This window comes from Pan paniscus, chromosome 3 (genome assembly GCF_029289425.2).
Source record: "Pan paniscus chromosome 3, NHGRI_mPanPan1-v2.0_pri, whole genome shotgun sequence".
NCBI classification, from domain to species: domain Eukaryota; kingdom Metazoa; phylum Chordata; class Mammalia; order Primates; family Hominidae; genus Pan; species Pan paniscus.
The window spans coordinates 117,766,478-117,782,111 of NC_073252.2; the positions used below are offsets into that span (position 1 = coordinate 117,766,478).

The 15,634-nt window shown below is 40.2% G+C and overlaps 1 long non-coding RNA gene across 1 annotated transcript; it reads left to right on the forward strand.

Annotated features, from left to right (window-relative positions):
- The first annotated feature begins 2,912 nt into the window (after positions 1–2,912).
- On the forward strand, positions 2,913–14,820 carry LOC129397625 (uncharacterized). The gene is made up of 3 exons (XR_008625219.2): positions 2,913–3,377; positions 5,460–5,747; positions 12,637–14,820. It is a non-coding gene; the product is annotated as an uncharacterized LOC129397625 (long non-coding RNA).
- Positions 14,821–15,634: the final 814 nt, after the last annotated feature.

The window sequence follows — 15,634 nt, forward strand, 5'->3', positions numbered from 1 at the left end:
ATTTACAGAAATGCAATCTCTATTCAAAATACCAATTACTTTTTTCACAGAAATAGAAAAAGAAATTATCCTAAGATTTATATGGAACCACAAAAGAACCTGAATAGTTAAAGCCAGCCTGAGTAAAAACAACACAGCTGGAGGCATCATTTTACCTGACTTGAAAATTTACTACAAAGCTGCAGTAACGAAACTAGCACGGCACTGGCATGAAAACAGACACATAGATGAATAGTAGAGAACAGAGGACACAGATATAAATCCACACATTTTCAGCCAACTCATCTTTGACAAAGGCACCAAAAAGAACACAATAGGGCAAGGACTGTCTCTTCAAGAAATGGTGCTGGGAAAAGTGGGTAACTATATGTAGAAGAGTGAAACTAGACCTTTTTCTCTCACCATACACAAAAATCAAATCAAAATGGATTACAGACTTAAATCTAAGACCTGAAACTCTGAAACTACTGAAAGAATCTTTGGGGAAACACTCCAGGATATTGCTCTGTGCAAAGATGTTTTTTCTAACACCTCAAAAGCACAGGAAACCAAAAAATAGACAAATAGGATTATATCAAGCTAATTTGGTACAGTAAAGGAATCAACAAATAAAAGACGGGCTACAGAATGACAGAAAATATATGCAAACTACCCATCTGACAGGGTATTAAAAACCAGAATAAATTCAGAGTTCAAACAACTCCATAGCAAAAACAAATAATCTGATTTAAAATTTGGCAAAAGATCTGAATATGCATTTTTACAAAGACATACAATGGCCAACAGGCATATGACATAATGCCCAACATCACTAATCATCAGAGTAATGCAAATAAAAACCATAATGAGATATCCTCTTACCCTAATTAGAATGGTCTTTATTAAAAATATCAAAAATAACAGATTCTGGGAAGGATGTAGAGAAAGAGAAATTCTTGTCCACTGTGAGTGGGAACATGAATTATTGCAGCCACTGTGGAGAACAGTATGGAAATAGAGCTACAATATGACCCACCGATTCCACTATGGTATATATATCTAAAGGAAAATAAATCAATATATCAATGAGATATCTATACTCCCATGTTGACTGCAGTACTATTCAAAATAGCCAAAATATGGAAACAACCTAAATGTCCATCAAGGAATGAATGCATAAAGAAAATGTTGGATATCACAAGAAAAAATATTCAGCCATAAAATAATGAAATCCTGTCATTTGCAGCAACGTGAATAGAACTGGAGATCATTATGTTTACTGAAATAAGCAAAGCACAGAAAGACAAAAATCACATGTTCTCACTCATACATGGGAGCCAAAAAGTGAATCTTCTGAAGATAGGCAGTAGATTGTTACCAGAAGCTGGAAAGCAGAGTAATAGGTGGGATGATAAAGAGTTGATTAATGGGTACAAATACATGGTTTGATAGAAGAAATAAGAGCTAGTGTTAGATAGACCGGTAGGGTGACTATCATTGACAATATTATTGTACATTTCAAAATATGTAGAAGAGAATAATTTGAATATTTCTAGCATAAAGAAAAGAAAAATATTTAACATGATAGATATCCCAAGTACACTGATTTGATCTTTACAAATATGTGAATGTATCAAATTATCACATATACCCTAAAAAATTAACTGTATACTCAGTCACAATCATTATTAAAAATATATTATCTGATCACTGGACAATTACATTAGAAATTAACTATTACAAATAGTAATAAAAGGGTCACAGTTTAGAAAACCTAACAAAAGCCCAAACAATAAATGGCTTAAAAAAATAAATCCCAAAGAAAACTATAAAATACAATGATCGAATGACTGAAAAATACTAAAATACTAAAAACATAAAAAGCAAAATCAAAATTTGTGAGATGCAGCTAAAACAATATCTGGACGTTATTAAAAGTTTCAATATCTTTATTATAAATAAAGTAGTTAAGCATTTAATGCAGGAAGCTAGATGCAATGAAAAGAACAGTAAGAAAGTTGAAGATAATTATAAAAACAAAACACAACTTAATAACCGAGAAAATCATTGACGAAAATGATTTTTAAAACAGTTCCTTTGAAAGCTACTAACCTAGGAAGGCCTCTAAGAAGTTTTATTAAAATATATATATATATATATATATATACATGCAAAGATTAATGCATTATTCATTTAACAGAATACTATTATACATCAACTAGACTGAGTGACTCATATCTACATGCAGCAATATAGAGAAATCACAAAAACATGTATTAAGAAATAAAGTTGCAATTAAAATTTCTGTAGTTTACTGGTTGAGTTACTAACTGAAAAATGTTTTATATATTTATATGTAGCAATATAGAGAAATCACAAAAACATGTATTAAGAAAGTTGTGATTAAAATTTCTGTAGTTTGCTTGTTTAGTTACTAACTGAACAATGTTTTATATGTTTATATGTATATATATGTGCATACATACATATACATGCATACATATGTATGTTGTAGATACTCATGTAATAAAATTGCCTATAACTTTTTATTAGTAATTGAACCATATGGCATAATGTTAGAATTTTAAAATATTTTTTAAAGTAAGAAAATAATACATATATGCTTGAAGTTATTTTTTCCATCTCTTTTCTGTCATATTGCCTTTTCCTCCCAACAGAAGTAGCCATTATGCTGAGGTCAATATTGTTGTTTATTTTTCTTTTCCAGCTAGTTCTTTCTGTATTTTGAGGAAACAAAATCTTTTATTTTGAATGTTATCTGAAACAAAATACTGAGTAATGTCAGGCCTCTGAGCCCAAGCCAAGCCATCGCATCCCCTGTGACTTGCACATATATACGCCCAGATGGCCTGAAGTAACTGAAGAATCACAAAAGAAGTGAATATGCCCTGCCCCAGCTTAACTGATGACATTCCACCACAAAAGAAGTGTAAATGGCCGGTCCTTGCCTTAACTGATGACATTACCTTGTGAAAGTCCTTTTCCTGGCTCATCCTGGCTCAAAAAGCACCCCCACTGAGCACCTTGCGACCCCCACTCCTGCCCACCAGAGAACAAACTCCCTTTGACTGTAATTTTCCTTTACCTACCCAAATCCTATAAAATGGCCCCACCCTTATCTCCCTTCACTGACTCTTTTCGGACTCAGCCCGCCTGCACCCAGGTGAAATAAACAGCCATGTTGCTCACACAAAGCTGTTTAGTGGTCTCTTCACACGGACGTGCATGAAATTTGGTGCTGTGACTCGGATCGGGGGACCTCCCTTGGGAGATCAATCCCCTGTACTCCTGTTCTTTGCTCCGTGAGAAAGATCCACCTATGACCTTAGGTCCTCAGACCGACCAGCCCAAGAAACATCTCACCAATTTCAAATCTGGTAAGCGGCCTCTTTTTACCCTCTTCTCCAACCTCCCTCACTATCCCTCAACCTCTTTCTCCTTTCAATCTTGGCGCCACACTTCAATCTCTCCCTTCTCTTAATTTCAATTCCTTTCATTTTCTGGTAGAGACAAAGGAGACACGTTTTATCCATGGACCCAAAACTCCGGCGCCAGTCACGGACTGGGAAGACAGCCTTCCCTTGGTGTTTAATCATTGCAGGGACGCCTCTCTATTCACCCACGTTTCAAAGGTGTCAGACCACGCATGGACGCCTGCCTTGGTCCTTCACCCTTAGCGGCAAGTCCCGCTTTTCTGGGGAAGGGGCAAGTACCCCAACCCCTTCTCTCCTTGTCTCTACCCCTTCTCTGCTTTTCTGGGAGAGGGGCAAGTACCCCTCAACCCCTTCTCCTTCACCCTTAGCAGCAAGTCCTGCTTTTCTAGGAGAGGGCCAAGTACCCCTCAACCTCTTCTCCTTCACCCTTAGCGGCAAGTCCCGCTTTTCTGGGGGAGGGGCAAGTACCCCTCAACCCCTTCTCCTTCACTCTTAGTGGCAAGTCCCACTTTTCTAGAGGAGGGGCAAGTACCCCAACCTCGTATCTCTGTGCCCCAATACCTTATTTCCGTGCCCCAACCTCTTATATCTCTGCACCCCAATCCCTTATTTCAGTGCCCCCACCGCTTATTTCTGTGCCCCTACCCCTTATTTCTGTGCCCCTACCCCTTATTTCTGTGCCCCTACCTACCCCTTATTTCCGTGCCCCTACCTACCCCTTATTTCCGTGCCCCTACCTACCCCTTATTTCCGTGCCCCTACCCCTTATTTCCGTGCCCCTACCCCTTATTTCTGTGCCCCTACCCCTTATTTCCGTGCCCCTTCCCCTTATTTCCATGCCCTGACCCCTTATTTCTGCGCCCCATCCCTTATTTCTGCATCCCAACCTGTTATCTCTGCGCCCCAACCTCTTATCTCTGCGCCCCAACCCCTTTTCCCACTTTTCTGGAAGGTAAGAACCCCCGAACCCCTTCCCTCTGTTTTTCTCTCTTTTCTCTAGGCTTGCTTCCTTCACTATAGGCAACCTTCCACCCTCCATTCCTCCTTCTGCTCCCTTGGCCTGTGTTCTCAAAAACTTAAAACCTCTTCAACTCACACCTGACCTAAAACCTAAATGCCTTATTTTCTTCTGCAATGCCGCTTGACCCCAATACAAACTCGACAGTAGTTCCAAATAGCCAGAAAATGGCACTTTGAATTTTTCTATCCTGCAAGATCTAAATAATTCTTGTCGTAAAATAGGCAAATGGTCTGAGGTGCCTGACGTCCAGGCATTCTTTTACACATCAGTCTCTTCCTAGTCTCTGTGCCCAGTGCAACTCGTCCCAAATCTTCCTTCTTTCCCTCCCGCCTGTCCCCTCAGTACCAACCCCAAGCGTCGCTGAGTCTTTCTAATCTTCCTTTTCTACAGACCCATCTGACCTCTCCCTTCCTCCCCAGGCTGCTCCTTGCCAGGCCGAGCTAGGTCCCAATTCTTCCTCTGCCTCTGCTCCTCCACCCTATAATCTTTTTATCACCTCCCCTCCTCACACCTGGTCCGGCTTACAGTTTCGTTCTGTGACTAGCCCTCCCCCACCTGCCCAGCAATGTACTCTTAAAAAGGTGGCTGGAGCCAAAGGCATAGTCAAGGTTAATGCTCCTTTTCTTTATCCCAAATCAGAAGCATTTAGGCTCTTTTTCATCAAATATAAAAATCCAGCCCAGTTCATGGCTCCTTTGGCAGCAACCCTGAGATGCTTTACAGCCCTAGACCCTAAAAGGTCAAAAGGCCGTCTTATTCTCACTATACATTTTATTACCCAATCTGCTCCCGACATTAAATAAAACTCCAAAAATTGGAATCTGGCCCTCAAACCCCACAACACGACTTAATTAACCTCACCTTCAAGGTGTATAATAACAGAAAAAAGTTGCAATTCCTTGCCTCCGCTGTAAGACAAACCCCAGCCACATCTCCAGCACACAAGAACCTCCAAATGCCTGAACCACAGCAGCCAGGCGTTCCTCCAGAACCTCCTCCCACAGGAGCTTGCTACAAGTGCCAGAAATCTGGCCACTGGGCCAAGGAATGCCCGCAGCCCGGGATTGCCCCTAAGCCGCGTCCCATCTGTGTAAGACTCCACTGAAAATCGGACTGTTCAACTCACCTGGCAGCCACTCCCAGAGCCCCTGGAACTCTGGCCCAAGGCTCTCTGACTGACTCCTTCCCAGATCTTCTCAGCTTAGCGGCTGAAGACTGACACTGCCCGATCGCCTCGGAAGCCCCCTAGACCATCACGGACGCCGAGCTTCGGGTAACTCTCACAGTGGAAGGTAAGCCCGTCCCCTTCTTAATCAATACAGAGGCTACCCACTCCAATTACCTTCTTTTCAAGGGCCTGTTTCCCTTGCCTCCATAACTGTTGTATTGACGGCCAGGCTTCTAAACCTCTTAAAACTCCCCAACTCTGGTGCCAACTTAGACAATACTCTTTTAAGCACTCCTTTTTAGTTATCCCCACCTGCCCAGTTCCCTTATTAGGCTGAGACACTTTAACTAAATTATCTGCTTCCCTGACTATTCCTGGACTACAGCTGTATCTCATTGCCTCCTTTCTTCCCAATCCAAAGCCTCCTTTGCATCCTCCTCTTGTATCCCCCCACCTTAACCCACAAGTATAAGATACCGCTACTCCCTCCTTGGCGACCGATCATGCACCCCTTACCATCTCGTTAAAACCTAATCACCCTTACCCCACTCAATGCCAATATCCCATCCCGCAGCATGCTTTAAAAAGATTAAAGCCTGTTATCACTCGCCTGCTACAGCATGGCCTTTTAAAGCCCATAAATTCTTCTTACAATTCCCCTATTTTACCTGTCCTAAAACCAGATAAGCCTTACAAGTTAGTTCAGGATCTGCGCCTTATCAACCAAATTGTTTTGCCTATCCACCCTGTGGTGCCCAACCCGTACACTCTTTTGTCCTCAATACCTTCCTCCACAACTCACTATTCTGTGCTTGATCTTAAAGATGCTTTTTTCACTATTCCCCTGCACCCCTTGTCACAGCCTCACTTTGCTTTCACTTAGACTGACCCTGACACCCATCAAGCTCAGCAAATTACCTAGGCTATTCAGCCGCAAATCTTCGCAGACAGCCCCCATTACTTCAATCAAGCCCAAATTTCTTCCTCATCTGTTACCTATCTCGGCATAATTCTCAAAAAAACACACGTGCTCTCCCTGCCAATCGTGTCCTACTGATCTCTCAAACCCAAGCACCTTCTACAAAACAACAACTCCTTTCCTTTCTAGGCATGGTTAGCGCGGTCAGAATTCTTACACAAGAGCCAGGACCACACCCTGTAGCCTTTCTGTCCAAACAACTTGACCTTACTGTTTTAGCCTAGCCCTCATGTCTGCGTGCAGCGGCTGCCGCTGCTTTAATACTTTTAGAGGCCCTCAAAATCACAAACTATGCTCAACTCACTCTCTACAGTTCTCATAACTTCCAAAATCTATTTTCTTCCTCATACCTGACGCATATACTTTCTGCTCCCCAGCTCCTTCAGCTGTACTCACTCTTTGTTGAGTCTCCCACAGTTACCGTTGTTCCTGGCCCAGACTTCAATCCAGCCTCTCACGTTATTCCTGATACCACACCTGACCCCCATGACTGTATCTCTCTGATCCACCTGACATACACCCCATTTCCCCAAGTTTCCTTCCTTCCTTTTCCTCACCTTGATCACGCTTGATTTATTGATGGCAGTTCCACCAGGCCTAATTGCCACACACCAGCAAAGGCAGGTTATACTATAGTACTAGCCACTAGCCCGCCTCTTAGAACCTCTCATTTCCTTTCCATTGTGGAAATCTATCCTCAAGGAAATAACTTCTCAGTGTTCCATCTGCTATTCTACTACTCCTCAGGGATTATTCAGGCCCCCTCCCTTCCCTACACATCAAGCTCAAGGATTTGCCCCCACTTAGGACTGGCAAATTAGCTTTACTCAACATGCCCTGAGTCAGATAACTAAAATACCTCTTAGTCTAGGTAGATAATTTCACTGGATAGGTAGAGGCCTTTTCTACAGGGTCTGAGAAGGCCACCGCAGTCATTTCTTCCATTCTGTCAGACATAATTCCTCAGTTTAGCCTTCCCACCTCAATACAGTCTGATAACAGACGAGCCTTTATTAGTCAAATCAGCTAAGCAGTTTTTCAGGCTCTTAGTATTCAGTGAAACCTTTATATCTCTTATGGTCCTCTGTCTTCAAGAAAAGTAGAATGGACTAAAGGTCTTTTAAAAACACACCTCACCAAGCTCAGCCACCAACTTAAAAAGGACTGGACAATACCTTTACCACTTTCCCTTCTCAGAATTCAGGCCTGTCCTCAGAATGCTACAAGGTACAGCCCATTTAAGCTCCTGTATAGATGCTCCTTTTTATTAGGCCCCAGTATCATTCCAGACACCAGACCAACTTAGACTGTGCCCCAAAAAACTTGTCATCCCTACTATCTTCTGTCTAGTCATACTCCTATTAACCTTCTCAGCTACTCATACATGCCCTGCTCTTGTTTACACTGCTGGTTTACACTGTTTTTCCAAGCCATCACAGCTGATATCTCCTGGTGCTATCCCCAAACTGCCACTCTTAACTCTTGAAGTAAATAAATAATCTTTGCTGGCAGGAATATGCTGAATCTCCTTAGGCACTCTCTAATCAGATATCCTGAGTCGTCCCAATTCTTAGACCTTTTATACCTGTTTTTCTCCTTCTGTTATTCCATTTAGTTTCTCAATTCATCCCAAACCGTATCTAGGCCATCACCAATCATTCTATACGACAAATGTTTCTTCTTACATCCCCATAATATCACCCCTTACCACAAGACCTCCCTTCAGCTTAATCTCTCCCACTCTAGGTTCCCATGCCAACCCTAATCCCGCTTGAAGCAGCCCTGAGAAACATCGCCCATTCTCTCTCCATACCACCCCCCAAAAATTTTCGCCGCCCCAACACTTCAACACTATTTTGTTTTATTTTTCTTATTAATATAAGAAGGCAGGAATGTCAGGCCTCTGAGCCCAAGCCAAGCCATCACATCCCCTGTGACTTGCACGAATATGCCCAGATGGCCTGAAGTAATTGAAGAATCACAAAAGAAGTGAATATGCCCTGCCCCACCTTAACTGATGACATTCCACCACAAAAGAAGTGTAAATGGCCGGTCCTTGCCTTAACTAATGACATTACCTTGTGAAAGTCCTTTTCCTGGCTCATCCTGGCTCAAAAAGCACCCCCACTGAGCACCTTGCGACCCCCACTCCTGCCCACCAGAGAACAAACCCCCTTTGACTGTAATTTTCCTTTACCTACCCAAATCCTATAAAATGGCCCCACCCTTATCTCCCTTCCCTGACTCTCTTTTCGGACTCAGCCCACCCGCACCCAGGTGAAATAAACAGCCATGTTGCTCACACAAAGCCTGTTTGGTGGTCTCTTCACAGGGACGCACATGAAAAGTAATAGCATAGAAAAGTGGGGATTTACCTTCTTTAGAAAGTTTTAAATTTATCCTTTGTGGGGCACAGTATAATATAAAATGTTTAAATTGGGCAATTATCTAGATTATTTAATATGCAATTATTTTTCAAATTAGGAGTACCATAAAGCATGGTTTAATCTTGGCCTAATCTTGACATCACAAATCAGAAAATATAGCATGTTGGTTATTTTTAGGCATCCAATTATACAAGCTTTTTGAGAAAGGTGGGGAACTGGACAAAACTTGCTAATAGTTGAAAGAGTAAGTACTAAATAGTCTTATTCACAAAGAAGCCATAGTATCTAGAAATGACATATAAAATAAGGAGTATTGTACATTTGTATTAGGTATTACTTAATTAAATACTGGGCAATAATCAAATGTTCCACTGCTGGCGCTTTTATGTTTTGTGATATTGGACACTAAGATCAGGATGGCTGAGATTTAACCTCATTCTTTTTAATCAAGAATTTTTGGAGATCCTTCCCTTACATTCTCAGCTATCGTTAGCCTTCTGAAAAAAGATTGAAAATAGAGTAAATTTGTAATTTACACCATATACCTTCGTTTTCTATACTTTTTCTCATTTTTTGGTCCTTCCTAGATTCCCTAATCCCACTGTAGACAATCCAAATTATTTCAGAACTCCCATGGAGCTCTGCTCTTTGCTGCAGAACTAATAGGGTGACGTTTATTAAGATACTGATAATCACGTATTACCTCCCAACTGGATTTGTAACTTAATGTTTGTGAAAATAACTCACAATATAGTTTCTCTTTTTCTGTTTTAGGAAATTATAACTCTCTTTTGACAATTTTATATTCGAGCATTTTCTTTTACTTGTCCAAGAAGCTATTTTCTTCTTTGAAAGGATTAAAAGCCAGCAAATTAATGCTGGCATTGAGGCCCAAGGCCAAAATGAAATCAGTGTTTTCATAGTACCAATAATATTATGGACAAATAAAGTATGAAACAGAAATGGAAAATGGAATCACCATTCACTACAGATCTTGAGAGTACTGGCTCATTTGGCAACGTGGAAAGAAGCGTAGAAAGGCAGTGCTTGGCGAAAGTCAATGCCCAGTGCTTTCTGAACAAAAGGTGGCTTTTTGCATTACATACTCCATCCCCCAAAGACTTACAGGCTGCTTTTATGTATGTAACTGAGTGTGTGTGCATATATATTCCACTCAGTAAAGATATCATAGTAATTAATCCCCACCATCGATGAAAATTCTATTTCTGACACAGGTAGCCTATGAGTGTTCTCCCTCTGGAATAAAATAAGATATCCATTTTATGTACCGTTCCCCTGTTTTTGGAAACCTTTAATTTTAATTACAACAGTACATACAGACTGATTAATGATTACACAATCTTACTCCCAGCTGGGGTAAAGGCCACTATCAGACAGTCTAATTGCCTTTGACTCACTCTAGATTACACTGTTGGGTCCTTTTACAGTTTATCAGTCCCTAGGATCTTTCTTTAAAATTAACAACTAAATTACCTTTCTCGAGGAGATACTGTGCTTGAATACCCTGAGGGGAAAACTATCATTTACTAAGTACAGTATTTCCATATGGCAAGAATCTCCTCCATGAGTTGCAACTGACAAATCGATGGAATCTCAGCTTTTCTTTACTTCCTTTTTTTCTATCTCCTTTTCACATTTCAGAGAATTCTGTATATCTTCCCAACTCAAAAACTCACAGATGCTTGCAAAGCATATGTTTTGCCTGTTGTATTTTGCAACTGTGGATAAGATAGTCTAAAATTCTTTTCACACAAATGCAAAGATATTTAAAAGATTTTTCACAAAAATGCAATTATCCCCAAATATACCACATCAATATTTCCATTTTTTGGAGGCTGAATACATACATTATATTCCAGTATGTCCCTGTGAATAAATAAAGGCTAAGTCATGTTTTTAAAACACATTAGTCAAATTAATGTATTACCACTCACTGAAATTTTATATATGCTCTTCTACCTCTTCCATTTTAAAGTATACAGACAATACTAATCCATGTAAAATCCCTACATTCTTAGAAATGAGCACATATTTATTAATATATTTTTACCAGACATTGAGCAAGCCTTTAAAAGTAATATATTTTAAGTAACATTCTTAGAACAAAAAGTAAAAATAACCTAAAACAATAACAAAATACAAGATATAGTCCTTTACCACAACAACTTTATTATGCTGGACAATATATAAACATACTAATATATTCCTAGTGGTACAAAGCAGCATGTAAGCCATTGCCTACTGGGGTAGGGTGCTCATGTGTTCTATGGGAACAATTAATTTGAGCTGGAATGCTCAGGGAAAACATAGTGAAAAGAAGAGCCCAAATAGTTTACCCTGTGTGTGGATATATAGAGACCAAGCGGACTGGAGGATTATAGTTAGAAAATAGAGTAAGTCTTGTTTAGGGAAGAGCAAAGTGTCTGACCTTTACTAAAGCAAAAGATCTACACTGGGAAATAGCAAAGTTAAAATTAGATCAAAAGAGCAGTTTGCATTGTGGAGGATCTTAAAAAGGACATTTTACTGGAAAAAAAAAAGCAGAGATCCATTAGAGGTTTTGAGTTGGTAAATGAAATGGTAAAATCTGTGATTTAAGAAATAAATTTAGAGCAATATTTATTCATGTATGTTCTCAGGAATAGTAATTAATGGGGTTACTACAAAAGTGTCTGCAAGGTCAAATACATGTGAGAATAGAAAATACTGCGAGTTTTCTCTACGACTTTAAGATGTTAATAGATATTTTGACTCTCCTAAACAAAAATACAGGATTTTGCCAATGTGACCAGGGAACCCTTTCTAGGAAAACCATGCATGGATCAAGGATCCCATATGTAGTGGCACCAATCTAACTCTATAAACTGAGATATGTAAGAAATGTACTGTTCCACATTTTAAGTAGCTCATTTAATTTCTACTTTGATCCTTTCTTCTCAGATTGTAGAACCTCAAGATTTCTTCTTTTTCCCCATGGGGGTGTGTTCTGGAGTCTAATTGTGCCAAGGAATTAGAGAGTTGTAGAATAGTAGAGTGGCACTTATCTGGTCCTCTCTGTCATCTACATAAGTTGGCATCTGTGAGATGGTCTAACCACTATCTGGTCCCGAACAATTGGTCTGTACAACTGTTGCTGAGACATGTCTCATTCAAATCCACTGGCTCTCTTTACTTCCATACTATTCTTGGGCTGATGGAATAATTGTCCTGATTTGTTCTATGATGAGGTACAAGAAACTGTATGAATGTGCAGAGCTCCAAACTCACAAGCCACAAGAGCTCTTTTCTTCTCATATTTCTGCTATAACTTCTCTTCTTTGAGCTAAGGGCCCAATTACCATAAAGGAAGATGGATGGGGGCAAGAAATACCTGAGAAAAAAAATGTGTTATTATTTTAAAGATATTTCCTTCCACTCAGGGAATACTCTTTAGGAAATGCTAAAGAATGGAGGGTTATAAACTGATCAGTAAAAGGATGTGTGTAGTAGTGATGCTGCCTTGAGTTGTGATTATTATATGTGGCAGATTACACTAATAGCTCTCAATAGCAATGAATTACACTTTGTTTTATAGCTTTGTATTTTGTCTTTACATCCCTTGTGCCATCTCCTGCATTGACTCTAAGCTTGACCATGTGACTCTGGACATTGATCAACGTGACATTAGCAAATGTGAAGCAAACAGAGGCTTGAACAGTATTTACCCTTTCTTGCTGCTGTATACACTTCTTCCGCCAAACAAATAAGGCTGAGATGGCTTATTAAAGACATGAGGACCAAATGAGAGCAAACACTAACCAATAGACACATAAGTTAGCCTCAGTGGAGCTGCGAGCTGACTGACGATGCGTGAGGACCCAGGTAAGACCAGAAGAAGAACTGCACAGCTGAGCCTCCACCAAAACTCTAATGTGAGTTATGAACAAATAAAATGGTTGCCTAGGATATCGAGTTGCAGAGTAATTTTTATTGCATCAGTAAATATATACACAATACAATACAATAAAATGTAGTACAACAGACTCCTGGTTTAAAAATGCCATGATAGATTCAAGCTGGCTTCACTCTCAGGAACCAAATGTGAGAATGCATTAGTTCTCAGAGCCACAAAGAAGTGAAAAACATCTGAGCAAATGGTAAGAATATTGGATTTTCAAGTTTGTGATGACCCTCCCCAACCCCTAATCTATCTGGCACCAAAATGCAGAAAATTTCCCCTGAATCATGGTTTCTACACTGAAAAACATGAGATTGAGGTGGACACCAGCTTCCTCACCATCTTGGGTTCCCTGGCAGGAGGCCAGTCTCTGCCTCACCCCAGGGGAAGCATTAGGGTGCCTGAGGAAAGAAATATCCATGAGGACTGTTGCAGACAAAGGGAGGAAGTGGGACTACTATCCCCAGCCCTAGAAACTCTGCTTTGTGACTCCACCAAAGCAGAGTCGTGGTTCAGCAGCACCACATTATAGGATGTATGTTGCACAGGGGCCCTGGATACGAACCCTTAGCCAGTCTTTCCACGCTGCCTTAATATTCCCTTTAGGACTTTCCATGTTCAGGATAGGCAGTGCTCTGAGTGCTTGCTAGAGCCAAGACAAACCTGGGCTTAAGGTGCCATCTAGTGCCAAAAAGACGGCAACAATTTTGTGGGGAAAAAGAAATTTAACAGTCAAATTACAAAGAATCTCTAAGCAAGCATACTGAATATAAGCCAAAACAAGCAAGACAGAGAAGATTAGAATACATAACCAATCCATCAATGCAAAGGCACAGATATATACCCACAAGAAACAGCAGCAAACAGGGAATCATGACCTCTCCAAATGAACAAAGCAAGGAACCAGTGACTGACCCTAATGAGATGGTGATATGTGAGCTTTCTGATCAAGAATGCAAAATAGCAATTTTAAGCAAACTCATTAACCTCTAAGATAGCACAGAAAAGCTACTTAAAACTTACCAATAAATTTCACGAAGATATTGAAATGATTTTTAAAAAATCAAAGAGAAATCCTGAAACAGAGAAATACATTTATATTTGCTGAACTGAAAAATTCACTACAGGCTCTCAACAGTGGAATGAATCAAGCAAAGAAAAGAATCAGTGGGCTCAAAGACAGACGATTTGAAATTATGCAGTCAGAGGAGAAAAAAAAACAAAACAGAATACAAAGGAATGAAAATCGCCTACAAGACAAAATTACCTCAAAAGACCGAATCTAAGAAATATTGCTGCCCAAGAAGGAGTGAAGCAAAAGTAAGGTGTAGAAAGCCTTAATCAAAGAAATAACAAAAAATTTCCCAAACTTGAGAAAGATCTGAGTATTAGGTACAGAAAAGTGAGAGAACACCAAACATATTTGACCCACACAAGACAACCCCAAGACACACAATAATTAAACTCTCAAAAGTCAAGGACAAAGAGAGGATGTTAAAAGCAGCAAGAGAAAAGAAGCAAATAACATAGAAAAGAGCTCCAATTTATCTGGCAACAGAGTGACAATGGAATCCATACAGGCCAGGAGGGAGTGAGAAGACATTTGCGAAGTGCTGAAAGAAGAAAACAACGGAGCTTGAGAACGAGATGACTAATAGCAGTGACTTGGAAAAGTAAGAAATTCAACAGCCAAATTACAAAAAAATCTCTTTGCCAATATGAAAGAGAAAAATATCCCTGAACAGAGAAATATCAGGGTGTGGCACCCTGAATATCAGTTGTGAGCCCCAATGATGATGTATATTCCACCGATCTTGATTATATTTTAGGAATGTATCAAATCATCACATAATGAGATAGTTTGAGTATTTGTTCACTCCAAATCTCTTTTTGATACCTGATCTGAAATGTGATAGGTGTGGCTAAGTGGGAGGTGTTTGGGTCATGGGGGTGGATCCCTCATGAATGGCTTGGTGCCCTCCCCAAGGTAATGAGTGAGGGCTTGCTCTATTAGTTCACAGGAAAACTGATGGCTTAAAGTGGCTGGCATTTCCTCCCATCTCTCTTGCTTCCTCTCTTGCCATGTGACCCACCTGCTCTCCCTTCACTTTCTGCCATGTGTAAGAGCTTCCTGAGTCCCTCACCAGAAGCAAATGCTGATGCCATGCTTCTTGTAAAATCTGCACAACCTTAAGCCAAATAAAATTCTTTTATTTATAAATGACCACACCTCAGGTATTGTTTTATAGCAACACAAAACAGACTAATATGCATATACACAATATGTGCATTTTTATTAATAATAATAAAGTAATACAACATGGAAGAAATGGGAAGATAGAAAATCATGTGGGAATATTTTCTCAAACACAGATGCATGGGATTAGGAAAAGGAAAGTTCAAATGGGAGGAGCTGGGATCTTGGAATGTCCTCATTCAGTGATCACAGTGAAGGAGGAGCAGGTGACCTTCTCAGCAGATGACCTGTGAGCCAACCTTATGAAGAATGAGCAGATGGAGTCCTGGGTCCTGCATCATTGTGCCTGGGGCTTGCCCTGGACTCCAGGACAGCCACTGCCTAAGCATCTCTCATGACTCCTGGCATCCCCACTCACTGTTTCTCATCAAAACCAACTGAATTTTCAAGGTACCTGAAGCATCACTGTTGTCACAAGTCATTGAGCTCT